This window comes from Lepisosteus platostomus, chromosome 16 (assembly GCF_059453375.1).
Source record: "Lepisosteus platostomus isolate fLepPlt1 chromosome 16, fLepPlt1.hap1, whole genome shotgun sequence".
Classification (NCBI taxonomy): Eukaryota; Metazoa; Chordata; class Actinopteri; order Semionotiformes; family Lepisosteidae; genus Lepisosteus; species Lepisosteus platostomus.
Window position 1 is genome coordinate 6,984,902 of NC_142626.1, and position 12,932 is coordinate 6,997,833.

At 42.8% G+C, this 12,932-nt stretch overlaps 1 protein-coding gene and 1 long non-coding RNA gene across 2 annotated transcripts in view; one reads left to right on the top strand and one right to left on the bottom strand.

The window, feature by feature from the left end:
* The window catches only part of LOC148646745 (NACHT, LRR and PYD domains-containing protein 3-like), a 2,700,574-nt gene that overhangs the window by 2,525,426 nt on the left and 162,216 nt on the right, over positions 1-12,932 (bottom strand). The window lies entirely within an intron of this gene.
* Positions 11,008-12,337, top strand: LOC148646783 (uncharacterized). The gene is made up of 3 exons (XR_015927530.1): positions 11,008-11,087; positions 11,268-11,685; positions 12,249-12,337. It is a non-coding gene; the product is annotated as an uncharacterized LOC148646783 (long non-coding RNA).

Consider the following 12,932-nt stretch of genomic DNA (forward strand, 5'->3'; position numbering starts at 1 on the left):
GGCGTGACACTCACAGTTGCCCTGGACAATGAGTGTATAAGATCTAAGGGGGAGATTGTATTAAAATCAATTATCTAAAGGTTATCCAAAACAGCTTTGTATCGTTCTCACTCCCAGGTTCTGTTTCTGCCTGAGAACATGAAATAGGAGCACAGACGGCTGATCTGATTGACTGAAAGGCGGACGAGGAGTAGAGTGATAGGTATCGTTGATGGTAGTGTAACAGTGGTTGAGTGTTATTGCCTGTAGTGGGGCAGGAGACTGCCTTCCTGGACAGCAGATCTGACCCTCCCTGTATAAGTTCCCTTCAGGTTCATGTTGGAGACAAGTGACACACAGGGGCTCAGTGGGAGAGGTGGACATTTTCTTAAGAATGAACAGAGATGCCAGTAACAGCAGGATAAGCAGGGGTGGATTAAAGAACAGACTAGCATAGGCTGTAGCCTAGGGGTCCTGGATTGATCAGGGGCCCCCGACTGGCCAGAGTATTTTTTTAAATAGACCTGTGGGCCCCCATTGGTCCATAAAAGTGTTGAATAATTTGTGAACCAATGATTGGTTAGATGCAATGGTTTCGCAGTTCAAATTCATTTTGTCAGATTCATCAGTTAACCTCTAGATCAAGTTTACGGTAGCTAGTGTTGTAACAGAAAGAATAGGGTTCTGGATCCCGAGATGAAGTTAAACAACAAAACCGAAATATTGTTCCAAGTGCTGGTACAACCTTTAGGTTGATATATCCTTTCCTTTCCGCTTCTGACGTCACTCGTTATTATGGTAAAGGGGGGAGGTCACGTGTTTGGCCAGTTTACAGCTTTTTGGCCAAATGGTCAGGGAGTCCCCAGGGAGTTTCCTAGCTCTCCTAGCTCGCATCTGGAATCCTTATCAGTTCTCCCTTTCCTGCCATAAACTCCTGTTGCTTAGAAGTCTAGTCTTCAAGCAGAAAGGACTTAATTTAACCCCCATCTTTACTTGTACTTCACTAGCCTCAAAATGTGCGATAGAAAATATGATAGTGGGGTGCAAAGACGAAAAGCACGTGTGAGCAGGGTCTACTTAGAAAGATCCCCAGATTGACCAGTTATTTCAAGTTTGCTGAGCCGGACCCCGATCCTGAGTTTACGGCTAACGTTACAGCCAGTGCTACAACAACCGCGGTTGAAAAGTTAGCTGCAGCGAGCCTGGGCACAGTCTACATCAATGCCAATCATGAGGACAAGCCAGCTCCCACAACGGAATCACAGGAACATGAGTCAGAGGCAGAGACATCTGAAACACCACCACCATCTCCATATGATCAACGAGCCATATCCGAGCCGCCGCAATGGCTGTTGCACCTGCTGCCATGGAGCTAACAGCTCCTGCTTCGTCTAGGTCAGACCCAGCACGCTGGGTTAGGTTGGGCCCAAAATCGTGTCAAAACCAAGACATGGATGTTGCAGCATCAGAAAGACAACATAAACACCAAAAGAGGTATTTCTCTAAAACCCTCTTCAAAAGAAAACTCGGAAATGGCGAGTGTGTGTCAAGAGAATGGCTGCTGTGTTCCCCTTCGAAAGGCGCAGTGTTTTGTTTTCGAATGTAAATTATTTGAGGACGCCGATAATCAGTCCGGACTGACCGTAGGCTATAGCGACTGGAAAAATGCCGCCGCACGCTTGGCTGAACAAGTGTTGGAGAGCCATAAAAAGGCTATGGTTACATACGTTATGCGCTGTGCTGATAATGGTCAAATTGTCATGAATCGCTCTCACGCAGGCAAGCACTCCTGCATTCCCACGAAATGTGCATGCACCAATCTGCCCTCTATTTAAACCCTCACCAGACCCCCTTTCAGTGTTCACGATTGAGATTTTCTCCCTGAGGTTCGTTTCTACTTTCTCATTTTGCAATTCTACTGTTTGACTCCTGGATCTTGACCCTACGCCTTTGCCTCCCAACTTCGTACCTCCCCCCCGTACTACGCTCTCCTGGATATTGGACCCTGCTTTTCTTCCTCAACTTCTTCCTGATTCTATACTGACGCTTCTACACCGCCATCCTGGATCCTGACCCCTGCCTGTTTCCTCGATTACGCCTTCACCTTCTGATTCAACACCGACGCTTCTACAACGCCTTCCTGGATTCTGAACCCTGCCTGCTTCCTTGACTACGCCTTCGCCTTCTGATTCAACACTGATGCTTCTATAACGCCTACCCGGATTTTGGACTCTGCTATTACTACGCCTTCGTCTAGCGGTTATCCTTCCGAAGAGCACCGCATAGGATCCCAATCCACCACAGTCATCCCCGGCGTGACACAAATAGATTCAGAACTAAAAAGACAGTTTGACAATGAATATGAGTATTGTCCTAACATCTTGAAAAGCATGGTTGCAGTGGTGAAGTTTTTAGCAGAGCGAGGGCTGCCTTTTAGGGGATGCAGCGAAACATTCGGGCACCCCGACAACGGGAACTTTATGGGTGTCTTCGAAGTTATCACCGAGTTTGATCCCTTCTTGGAAGCCCATTTAGAAAAATATCTAATCCTCGATGCAGTGTATTGATTGATTTGAATCTATTGGCTGCAATGGACTTGCACGAGTTGGGAGTGCCCTGCTGTTCTTGAAATAATGCGCTCAAACAGGGTGGTCATTGGTCTCTGCTGTGCCGATCTTGTTGTTGTGTTTCTTCGGTTTCAAAGTAAGCGTGTGCATGATTTCTGTTGTCATCTCGCGGACTGGCTGTGAATCTGATTTATTGGTTGCATTGCTGTACTTAAACTACAGGCTTTTGTAGTGTGTGTGTATGTGGGCTCCCTGTGTACATGTGTTTTCCCTGCGTGTGCAGCCTTACATTCCGTTTGAATAGGCGGTAGCAGCTCATACTCCGAACGCATCACTGAATTATTACAATATTTTCTCTCACTTTCTTCTGGTAATATGATGGGGGGGGGTTACACAACGTGTAGCCTAGGGGCGTCTGATCACCTTAATCTGCCACTGATCCCACCTTATTGCAGTGTTAGTGAATCAGACACGGACTTTGCTTTAAACCTGTGCAGATACATACTTTCACAGGTTCACACAGTGATACACACAATTACAGGCAAAACACTCAGGTTAAATGTTGCGAGTGAAAACAGACACCTGCAAATCAGAGATTTGTTTGTGTGTTTCGTCAAAACTCTAACAATGTGACAGATCTAGCGACCCACCTTTATTTTAAATTATTCTTATTAACTTTGCAGTGTTTCTGAATATCTCAGCAGTGAGAGCACTGCACTGCTGTGCAGCTGTCTGTAGAGGAATTCTATCAAGGCTTTTTAGTCTCCAGTGATGTTATAACCTGTTATCAATGTAGGCCTGTTTCCTCAGTCATCATGCTGTCTGGAACAACACCTGTGGCTCCAGCCCATCACACTATCACACTTAAAAAGCTCTTGCAATGCCCACAAGAGGGCACTCATTGACAACATCAATATATCAGTATCACTGAGCTGCTCCATTCCTGTGTCTACCTGGCCTGAGTGGGTATCAGTCTTCTTCCTCTTCTCTCCAGCTCTGTCAGGCTTATCTCCCTGTCTATTCCCCTCTCACACCAGGTGTATTTTATCTTCATATACTTGTACTTTTCAAAACTACCCACTTTTCACACAACATTATAGGGCAGTAATGAAAAGGTTAACTTTGGTTATCTTTACCTGTACTCGTGAATGAAGAAATGGGACACTTTTACATCCCTGATTTCTTCTGAAAAATATTATATTTGCACAAAGTCTATACATTTGTCAAATAACACTTTGCACAATGACTATGCAATGAGAAATGCATTACAATGAGAAGCAATAGAATTATTAATATCGCATCTGTATTGGCATAATATGGGAACATTTAGGTGGTCAGACGAGGCTCAAGACAGAGAAGGAATTAAACTACAATGAATTTAGGATATATGGAAACCACATTAATTGAAAGGAGACTTGGACATCTTTGACTGTTCATGGATTTTTTTTCTGGTTTGAATCGCACCTGTGGAAGGACTCAGAGTGTGTCCTCTCTCTTTTTGCATCTTCTAAATGCTTTTTTGAAACTTTAAAAAATAAATTAATTAATTTAATCCCTTTTTCAAATTATGGGCAACTATATTTCTTGGGGAAATATTTTAACACAGAGACGACAGAAGGACAGTGCTGGAGATCTGGAGTGGGTCCTCCCTTGTCTTTAAAGTCTTTTGTATGTCTGCTGTTGTGGTCACAACTTGTGGCTCACTCATCTCACCAGTCCAGTAGCAGCTACACTTGTTATGTTAGAGTGCTCCTCCTCTCCGGGGTCTCTTCGATCACACAGGGGTAGGAGGAAGGATTGTAACACCTGTAAAAACCCTTTGACTACACCCTGTCCGACACTGCGGAGAATAAAGACAGCACTGAGTCACTCAACGTGTTTTTCTAGGGCTGAGGGAAGAAAATACAAATAAATTATCACAATAACCACAGAAAAACAGAGTTATTACCTCATGATGATTAACGATTATCATTCTATGTCATTTGAAAACATTTCGGTGTTAGACTTTATTGATATTCCATCCATCCATTTTCTAGTCATGGTCACGAGGGAGCCAGAGTCTATCCCAGCCAGCAAACAGCACAGGGCAGGATACACCCTGTACACTACGTGACAGCAGTCCACCACACGGTAGACACAGAAACAAACATGGTCATTGTCAAACCACTTTCCCAGAAGCCAATAAGCCTTGTATGTGCTTTAGACTGTGGGCTGAAACTAAAGCACCAGGAGAAAACCCACTGGAACCAGGTGAAATCATATAAACACCATGCAGAGAGCACTACAGGAATTCAACCCAGTGCTCAAGTGCTGTGAGGCAGCGATAGCAGCCACTGTGTGATCTGTTTTTATCTGCAATAAGAGAAAAGCAATCTGTGGTGCAGACTGAACTTTCACTCTGCAAACAGATTATAACTCTTTTTGTCATGCAATTTAGATATGTATAAAAAAAGGTTATTTTCATACTTCAGAAAAACCTATCTGCTATAATAACAGTCTATGGTTTACTGACCAAGGAACACAATTTGCATAGAACAGACACTTTGCATTGGCAGCCCATGCTTCAGTGCTCTGAGAGTGTTTATAGCCCTGTGAGTTTAACACTTCATGACAGAGAGCTGCTCTTCATGGCAACAGTACCCACAGCAACAGTGAGCTTCATCACCATCTTCATCTGGACACTCATCGTCTGCACTCAGGGTAAGATATTATTTCATTATTTATTTTTATTTTTTGGGGGAAGATATAATTGAAGTATAATACATTGAACATTGCAAAAATATAATGTTGCCAATGAAAACAAACAATATAAATATAATAATGTTTTTATTATTTTCAGAATCCAGAGGACAGATTACTGTGACTCAGACTCCATCAGTGAAATCTGTAACTCCAGGACAGACAATTACTGTGAGCTGTAAGACCAGCACAGCAGTATACAGCTGCTATTCAAGCAATGACTGCCTATCCTGGTACCAACAGAAACCTGGAGAAGCTCCTAAACTCCTGATCTATTATGCAACTAACCGTCAGACTGGGATCCAAGAGCGTTTCAGTGGCAGTGGATCTGGGACTGACTTCACTCTGACCATCACAGGAGTCCAGGCTGAAGATGCAGCAGATTATTACTGTCAGAGTTTCCACTACATCAACAGTAAATATCTGTTCATACAGTGTTACAAAGCCGTACAAAAACCTCCCTCAGCAGGACTGCACAGCAACTGCACTGCTGCAGCTGTGACCTACCGAGATGGAGACAGATGAACAGAACAGAGTTTACTGTATGAAGCAGTTAAACTGAGACAAAAGCTGAACTTCATTAATGATATTAGTTAAGATATAACTTTATTTGCCATACAAAAGAGTGGAAATTTGTCTTTGGCATCACCATACAAAACTAAAAAAGGCAATACTCAACATAAAATAAATACAGGTGGGTAGCTGTGTCAGCATGCGTAGGCTGCAAAGGAACAAGTAATAGGTTTATTCCATGCTGAAAAAAAGAAGAACGTTTCGGCCGTGGAGCCTTCTTCAGGTGTGTTTTTTTTTAAGCAAGGAATAAACCTATAAATTAAATACACATTCAATACAAACAATAGTCCTAGGCATGCAAAAATATGTATTGTATACAGTACACACATCTTGCTCTGCCCATACTGCACTACCATTACACATATTCCCATAGCTCCACACAGGAAACAGTCACGTAGCTGGGTTTAATATACCTCAGGGAACAAAGGATTTCTTGTAGACATTTTTCTTGACCACAGGCTTTCTAAACCACCTCCCCGAAGGCAGCTCTTGGAAAAGGGAATGAAGAGATTGGGAGGGGTCATCAAGGATAAGTTGAACTTTCTTATGAACTGCAATGTAATATAGCCATATTGGGGTGTAATACCAGGTCTCTGGATCTCCCTTGTGCTTTGCTTGTTTCCCCGTTTCTACCTTGTCTGGATCCTCTCCTGTGCTACAGACCTTCTCATTTCACCTGACTATACTCTTTTTGTGTGTGCACATTGCTTCTTATCCTTGAAATCCCATTTGCATGACCACAGTATGGCCACAGGACTGTTTCTCTGGCTGCTGAATGTTTCCCACCTGCTTGCAGTTTACTGCCTGTTCGCCTGTCTGCCCTCCTGCTCACTCGTCTGCCTGCCTGCATGTAGGATTCATCACCAGCCCAGACCACTGTGCTCCTTTCAGCTCAGTTATTACAGTACATACAGTAGGTTGCAGGTCTTTACTGGATTTGCGCTGAGGGATAACATAAATAGGTCCATTCATCTTAGCAAAATTAGTTAACGATCCACACTTGTCAAGCCTCTCCATCACTTTTCTATTGGATTCAAGTTGTCACGATCATAAGTCCCTCCTCTTAAGGGTGCTCCGGCTCTTTCTTGTTTGTCTTGATTTTTTGCACCTGCCTCCTGTCTCAGCCTTTTCCTTTAAAAGCCAGATGCTCCTATCAATCCAGGCTCAGCTCTGGAAGATGGACGCCCAGAAGCCCACCTACCAGCGAGTCCAGGAGAGGCTCAACGGCATCGGCTTCACAATGGCGTTCTGACCATCTGGGTCCGGGGCTGGGAGCGCCTGGCCCCGTTACCCCTTTTTATCCCCCCGACCCTTCACCGGATCCTGCTCCGGCTTTTAACTTCTGTCTTGGATGGATTACCCGGCTCTGGACTTTTGCCTGCTCTGGATTTACCTACAGACTCCCTTTGGACTTGTTTGCCTTGGACCATGCCCCCCTGTTCTTCTTCCAGCCCCGATCCTAGTCTGCTTTCCCTGTGTTTGTTTCACTCCCCTCCAGATTCTGCCATCTGCACAGGGTCCTGAAAAAATACATACAAAAAATATACTTGGTGATACAAGTCTGGGCTTTGACTGGGACTGGAACACTCAAGGACATTCAGTTTCTTCTTGTCAGACCTCTTCAGTGTTGCTTTGGCCTTGTGCTATGGATCATTATTCACAACAGAGAGTGAATTTTCTACCCATTGTTTAGATTAGTAGTCAAACATGTGTAGTGTGCTCTCACGAGGCACCAGTTCTGTAGGGTTTGGGCATTTACTGGGACAATTATTAATTGTAGCAGTAAATCACAAAATGATTCTTTTAATGGCTTTAGAATCCAACCTTGCGATATAACTCAAACAACGCACACACACAGGTACTAATACACAAGGATACATTTATTAATACATAGAATATGCATGTAAACCTAAAAGATCTTATCGTGAGGGTTATCAGAATACAAAAGGTATATATTCAATCAGTCACGAAGAGTTACACATATCAAGAGGACATACGTTCAGTATATCATTCATTTAGACCGTTTCATAAATGAACTTGGTTATAACTTCTACATTAGATACTCAAAACCAGTACATAACTCTTAGGAATTAAATTGATATCAACTGGTTGGGATAACAATTGAAATGCAGTGAAGTTGAATACTCATCCAATCTCTGGGGATTCAAATCTCCTGCAGGCACAAAGAAACAGTTGCAGGCTTGTTGCTGTCCAATACGCGCTCCTGGCTAGGTGCCAGGCTGTGCTGTGCGGCTTGCGATGGTGTGCTGCTGATGCTCACTGACCGGCTAGTTAGTGTTGGCTTTAACTAGCACAGTTTGTGCACAGGAGAAAAGATGACTGTGGGTCACAGCAGGTCAGGAAGAGGACCGGTTCGTTCCTGATGAAGAGCTAGTTCTGAATAGTGATTCAGCTGTCCACAGCTCCGACCTGTTCACGAGGACTGCTGCTGGTGCTAACCTCGGGTGGATCCTCTGGTTACTCTCTGGCAACCCCCGCTCTAGACTCTTAGAACAAAGGAAAGTTCTGGCACTCGGACACACTGGCCGTTCTGTGGTTGTCCAGGCTGAGCTCAGGATGGTCAGGAGGCGCGCTGCGAGAATGTCCTGCCCTTGGGAGCCTTCTGCTCCTGGGCCGTCCTGCCCTGGAATTGTCTTGCACCCCTGGAATTCTCCTTAGAGATTCCCCTACTCCAGGCTCTCTGTGTTGCCTGTTTTTACCTGGAGGAACTTCAGCTCGTTCAGTGGCTGAAAGTTTTATGGGTATCAGAGACCCACGTGGGTTACTCGGCCCTACCAGGCACTGATTGGTTGATCAAGGTGAGATATGAGTCACTTACTCCTGACACTTAGGAATGCAGTCCAGATGTCCATCTGGCACTCCCTAGATAGCTAGGCGCCAATGGATGACCATTGATCATGATAGCCAGGCTTAGCTAAGTGCATCCCCATTTGGGAGCTGTCCCTTATCAAAAGAAAGCATCTTTAAATCAACTTGCATGAATAGCTTCTCTGTGGCTAGACCACAGAGATGAAGAGAGAAGAGAGAGGCCTCATTTGGGAAAGCACAGCAACACTTAATTCTGTCTTATTAACAAGCATTGCCGCTACACATGTTTTGCTGTAGGATTTGCCAGTACTTTGCGTCATTCATTATATCACATGTACTGAAGATTTGGAGTTAATCTGCAAAACCCCTTCTATTCATGATACCTCAAAGAGGATCTGCTACTGCTGTATACAGTATATGCTGTATGAATTGTTGTGTTTTCGGCAAAAGGATAATTGGTCACTCCAGTGTGACAAAAGAATATTTTAATAAGGTCAAAGTCAGAAATACATCATCGAACTACACCAAAATTATATCAAATACATATGGTTAGGATGGTTTGTGAATGTGTTAGTCGGATGGAATGTGTTATTGGCTTTATGTTGTATTTGTATTGCATGTATTTAATTGTATGAGCTCACCAAACCAAATTCTATGCAACTAGTTGTTATGGCAATAACGTTTTAAACTTGAACTTGAACTACACTATCTGTTATGGTCTAACTTGCAGGATCAATCAGTCCACTTACTCAGCATTCATACTCTTGGAGATAAGTAAATATGGAGTTACTATTGTTTGTGCAATTTCATATCATTGGATACTGTGGTAAAAGTGTCATGGGTCTTTAATAACCAACAGCTCAAGAATTTGACTGAACACCTGTAAACGGGTTGTGGTTCTGGAATAACTCTGGTCCTGCGTCGACAGCGGTCTCAGATCCATACCAACTTGAGTGAGAGCCAGAGGAGCAGCTCAGGGATCTTTCATCTAATTATTTCGAGTTTTAAAAGAAATGTGACAAGCCAAGCTCGTACTGGTCTTGAGAAGGAAAAGAGAAGATCTGTTTTCTTCATGTGAAAAAGAAAATTACTCCTGCATCTGAAGGACAGAGCTGAGGTTCTGTACTGAATGCCGAAGCAGATGAATGAGAATCTTTTATTGCTGCCCATATCAAGAGGGTGCTTTTCGTTAAGGCAGAATTCCAACATGGCTCTCAGAGCCCTGGGGATTGAGTGCAGTTCATGGTCCACTAGTGACCTCTAGTGGAGACTAGCAGGACTTCAGGTGAAAAAAAGGACCGCTGTATCGCGGCACCTCAAACTGGGCAGCTAATGAATTCCTGATACAGAGGAAGGTCTGCAGACTCCTGCTCTACAAGCACCACTTACAGAAACACAATCATATTATTGTTTTCCCATTGTAGTCCTGACCAGGACCAGCCTTTCTTAGGTTCAGAGGTCGCAAGCTTAGGCAAACATTTTGTTGATATTTAAGAAAGATATTTATTGCACAAATCTGAACTGGACATTTCTGAACACAAAGTGTTTACTTGAAACAACGTCCTTAATTAATTAATTTATTCTATCTGAGCTCATTACTGAATCTGAATATACAGTTCTCTTTTTTCCTGATATATGGTACTAAACTCAATACAATGTCTTTCAGACAAACAGGTTATTCCCCCACATCCCTTCTTAACAGGAGTCAATTATCCAGGTGGACAATATTCCCAGGTCTCCATCACACCTGAGGTGCCATTGAGGACATTAATTCAGCCTTTTTACTGTTACTCTACTGTTTCTCCATCAAAGCATCTTTATACAGTAATACTAGAATTTGTTATAAAATGTGAATTGAAACTTAAAGTACTGGTATATTTGTAACTATGTTTTTTCAGTATTCAATTTACAATATAAGGATCAAGCTGTAATAAAATCAGTTGTGTTTTTTAGCATGTTAGAGATTAGTAACCCATCTTTGACTGGGAACAGAGCAAAACATTAACATTTTTCATTATTCTAGTGGACCAGTTAGTAAATTGATATAGTTAATTATTTACACAGTAAAAGCAAATAAGTGAAATAAGAGAAATAAATGTTTTATCCTTCATAGATTAGAAACCCATCTTTGACTGGGATAAACAGAGCAAAACATGACACACTGACACAAAACCCTAACAAGCCCCATCTGTTTTCACAGCTCAGATCACATCTAACTGTCTGTGACAGGATTTGTATACAGGAAGGAGCTTTGCATACCTGTGCCGCCTCACTGCTCTGAACACTTTAAGACTCACAGTGTGGATCATTCACTGTTCAGCCCTTTCAGAGTCACTGACACACACAGGACAATGATGCCACTGATTCTACTGCTGGGGACACTGGGGCTCTTTGCTCAAGGTGAGGATAAAATATAATTCTTACATTCTGTGGTTCTGTGATTCATTCTGAATATTGTGATAGAATAAAACTTACTGATAAATGAATGAAAATTATAGCAATTGTTTTCTCAAGCAAAATAATACATAATGATCAATTATTAATAATCTTTTATCTATAACTACTGTATTCCCTCTCTAGGGTCCAGTGGGCAGATTGTTCTGACTCAGTCTCCAGCTCAGACTGTTCTCCCAGGAAGCTCTGTCTCTATCAGCTGTACAGGCAGTCAGTCTATTAGCAACTACCTGCACTGGTACCTGCAGAAACCTGGTCAGGCTCCACAGCTCCTGGTTTATTATGCAACAAACCGTCAGTCTGGGGTTCCTGATCGATTCACTGGCAGTTATTCTGGGGCAGTCTTCACACTGAAAATCACAGGAGTCCAGGCTGAAGATGCAGGAGATTATTACTGTCAGCAGAGTAACAGCTTCCCTCTCACACAGTGATACATGTCTGTACAAAAACCTCCCTCAGCTCTACAGGAGCTGCTCTGGCTCATCAGCAGGTCTGAGAGTAAGAAGAACAGCTGAGCTGCTACAGGAGAACTGAACAACACTGGGTTTGTACATAATGTACAAATCTACAGCATATTATATTTGAATATATTTGAAAGTACTGTAGATATTTGTTATTTTACATTTTTACACATAAAATTCTAATGTATCTAAGTTAATAGATATGGCAGCATTGTGGCATAGTGGTTACTATTGTGCCTAGCAGTGCTGGTGCCCTGGGTTCAATTCTGAATCTGGTGTGGAGTTTGTATGTGCTGGTGCTGGAGGAAATGTGATGAGATTACTTCAAGGCTTCTTTGGCATTTTTAAGTTTCATGGTTATACTACAATAAGTTCTTATGCCATACACTCTGCCGAGATTAAACAAATTACAGCACAGATTAGCGATGGTTTGAAAAGGGTTTTAAGTCATAAAAAAGGGCTGGAGAACACCAAAGACACACACAAGGTGTATCCCTCTGGTGCTCTGAATCCCAGCAGTTTTGCAGGACGTTTTATAGTCTAAGTACAGCTCTGGCCAGCCTCTGTTATTAAATCAGACTCTTTTCTATTCCTCACTCCTTTCTCTCGGGCTGTCTGGGGTACTTTTCTTTCCCTCTTCTTCCAGCTCCCCAGCAGATCCTTTTTATTCCTTCCTAGGGAACCAGGCATCCTGATTCTGTTCTGATGCCTGGAGATCCTCACTCCATTAGCCTGAGTATTCCTAGTTTTGTGGCTCTGACGGGGACCTCTCCCTGCAGCTGTGCTGACCCAGGGCTCTGAGAGTTTGGCAGTGACTGAGATCTGTGTAGTAGTTTACATTGTAGAAATACATATCTGTGCTTCGAAAATATCAAATTGATTTTTGATACACATCTCAACTTAGAGAGAGGAGTGGGGTTAAATCTATCAGTTGTTGGGAGGAATTGCTCACATGGGAGAGTTGAAATATATTTATTTTCACCTCCTGAGTCCAGATCCTGTTAGACTGTGTTTCTGTGTTTCTCTGACAAACCAGGTACACTGCCTCATGAACCCTGGTGGTGTCAGTTCAATCTCTTTGTGGCCTTTCGCTTGTTTAGTTCCTTCTGCAGTGTTTAAGCTTCTCATTCAGTATCTGAAATGTGCGACTGGTACCACACATGTAGTTTGACTGCAGGAGTGATTCCAGGATGCTTCACATGTCATGGAAACTGTAGATGAGTAGTTTAAAAAAATAGGTTTTAGATTTTAAATGTAGACTGTATCTAAATACTGTAATCCTTTCTACCTACAGTAGTCAATCAGTGCAAACTGTATTCATACCTCCACT